This window comes from Maylandia zebra, linkage group LG23 (assembly GCF_041146795.1).
Source record: "Maylandia zebra isolate NMK-2024a linkage group LG23, Mzebra_GT3a, whole genome shotgun sequence".
NCBI lineage: Eukaryota > Metazoa > Chordata > Actinopteri > Cichliformes > Cichlidae > Maylandia > Maylandia zebra.
This window is the reverse complement of record NC_135188.1, coordinates 13715866-13718801: the sequence shown is the minus strand read 5'-3', so window position 1 is coordinate 13718801 and position 2936 is coordinate 13715866.

Here is a 2936-nt window from a genome sequence, read left to right as displayed (position 1 = left end):
TTTTCAATGTTAATGACTCCATATTGTAAAGTATGACTTGCATTAGCATGTGAACTAAAGGTATATTATACTTCTCTGCAGTTGCTGTGTTTTCCACTAGTGGGCGATGTCATGTGTAGTACATTAGTTGCTAGCCTCACCTCTTAGCTATAGACGTTCTTCTTTTTCATGAATCTCATTGACTAAGTTGACTCTGGTCTGGCCCATCACTTAATTTTAGATAAGACACAACATGTAAATAAGGCCACTTTAGGGGCACTTGTGGGGGGGGGGTGACTACACGCCACCGCATGATTGGTCTGCATATATTTATGGCAATGAGTTTCTATAAATGTTTTGCTGTTATTTTGATTTTTGCAAGTAAATTAAACCCCTTAATAAATAATAAAAATATTTTAATAAAATCTTGGTCATTTTCCTTTTGGGGGAAAAGTTGAAACCCTTTTTAGGGGTTGCGTTAACCTTGATATTTCTTAATTCTGGAAATTTTAACTCCTTTTTAGTTGAGACTTTCTTTCTAAGAAACTAATCCCATTAGTAAACTGTTACAGTTAATGCATGACTGTCTAACCCCTTTGAATTTCTCATGCATATGTGTGCACTTTAAGTCATTAAAGAAATAATAGTTCTTCCCAATAACGATGGCAGATACCATATAGAAAGGTAATCATCATAGCAATAGGAATAATTATACTTACATTAAATGGCTATAGGGGTATGTCTCACATTTTTGTTAGATAGGACTAGAGATGTAACGATCCGATATTACGTATCGGTATCGGTCTGATACTGACCTAAATTACTGGATCAGATATCGGAGAGAAATAAAAAATGTAATGATCCGAAGCATCACAAAATCACCTCACAAAACGCGCTACTTGGCGTAACCCAGCTCGGCGCATCGGAGCAGTATGTGTCAGGTGATAGAGTGGCTGTTGTCTGCAGGACCTGTCCACGGTCTGTTGGAGCATTTGGAGCCTCGCTACATGCTTCCTAACCGCGGCATTTTATCTCGGCGAAAACTCTCCCAGAGAAGTAAAGCAAGTGTCTAAGTTCATCCCTGGATGTTTGCATAGTATTTCCACGTTAAGCTTAACAACTGATATATTGAGCCACAGCTGGACTGGCCATCAGAGTTCCATATTGAGGTGAAAAGGAAGCAATTTGTCCCGGACTTCAACTAGAATTAAAAAATAGACACAAAGCTGGAGTTATTTTTGTCTTTGCTGCGCAGTTGCATCTACTTCTCTCATTCACTCCCCCTTCCTCTCCTGTTATTACTTCAAACATGAAACTGATCAACGATCAGCTGATCGGCTTTTCTGCTGCAAGTCCCGTCTTTCTTGTTTGTTTATCGCCCAGTTTACGCTAGAAAGAGAAGACCATCGGATAAACAACAGCAGCACGTTTAAGCGTGATAAGCTGTTGTTAGAATGTATTTAATATTACTTTCTAGTATCAGCTGAGGTTTGCTGGAGCCACAGCTGTAAAAGCTGCTGGTCATGATGTCCGTTTGGACATCTGGTGAGAGGGAAACATGAAGATGAAACCAGGAGATGTCCTTACTGAATCATCAGAGCTGAACAGGTGATGGAGAAACAGGTTTACCTTTTAGGTGACACGAATGAGTTGAATGGAACTTATGAACTGTTTCTGAGAGACAAATAACACCAGGATCCTTTTCTACATAGCTGACAGCTGGTAACTGTGCAGGGGCGGGTCTAGCAAAGTTTTGTGGGGGCCAGGGTGGGCATTAACAGGGAAAGGGGGGCACAAAGAAATACTTTTCTTTGTTATGTCATTTAAAAAATTTGAATAAATAATTATCTGAATCTTACAACAAAAGTGGTCACCTGATTAAATGTATAGAAATCCATTATTGTATATAGTAACTAATAAGTGTAATATACACCCTAGTAAACTATAGTACTTTTTCCTTTGGGAAGGTACCATCTGTGCAGTCTGCAATTCTGTTGAAGAAAGATGTTGAATCTATTTAAATATTGTAGAAAAATAATTGATTTATGTGCATTTGTTTTACACTTGCATTAAATTAAAGTTGATTACATCGATTAAGGGTGGGGGGTGGTTCCCTAATATTTTTGCTGGGAGTTTGCAACCCTATTAGTTAGGTAGGTAAGTACTCTTTAAAATACCAGAATAGGGAGGATGGTGTAGGTTTAAATTTATTAGATTGATCAATGTTGCTGAACTATAAAATGTTTTGGGTGGAGTGCATTTTTCGCATACAGGTATAACAGAATAGCTTCAGTCTCTTGTTTTTTAAAACTTGAGTATGAACTTATACAAAATGCAGCAAGATATTTATAAAAACAGTTTTATTGATGACAAAATACGCTATATCGGATTCATATCGGTATCAGCAGATATCCAAATTTATAATATTGGAATCGGTATTGTACATTAAAAAGTGGTATCGTGCCATCTCTAGTTAGGACCAAATGTAAGTGAATACAGACAACCTGACCAAGCGGTATTTAGTCTCTCTTAACGCATTCTCATCAGGAAACAAGGTTAAGTAGAAAGTGTCCGAGGAATACTCACCACCGTCACTCTGCAAGTGAAAGTCTAAGTTCAGCACCTTCAGTATCACGTATCATTACCTTAGGGTTCGAAGGGGTTAACACGTTTCCTCCCAGGACGAAAACGTGTCTCTTATCCTGGATCAAGCACTCCTCTGGCCTGAAGCGAAGCACCTCGTCCATATTTCTGCTCCTTAAGTTGTAAAAGACGTTCAGAAAACAGGATTAACTGCCAAAGGAGCTCCTCGGCCCCTCGAGAGTTTTACGTTTGGCCAGTCAAAGTGGAAACATTAAGTGAAGAACATTCAAATGAGTGCCTTTGTTTTGTTTTGTTACCATGGACTACATTGGCACTTGTAATCTTTTTATTCCTAAAATGCCATTACTCTGCCT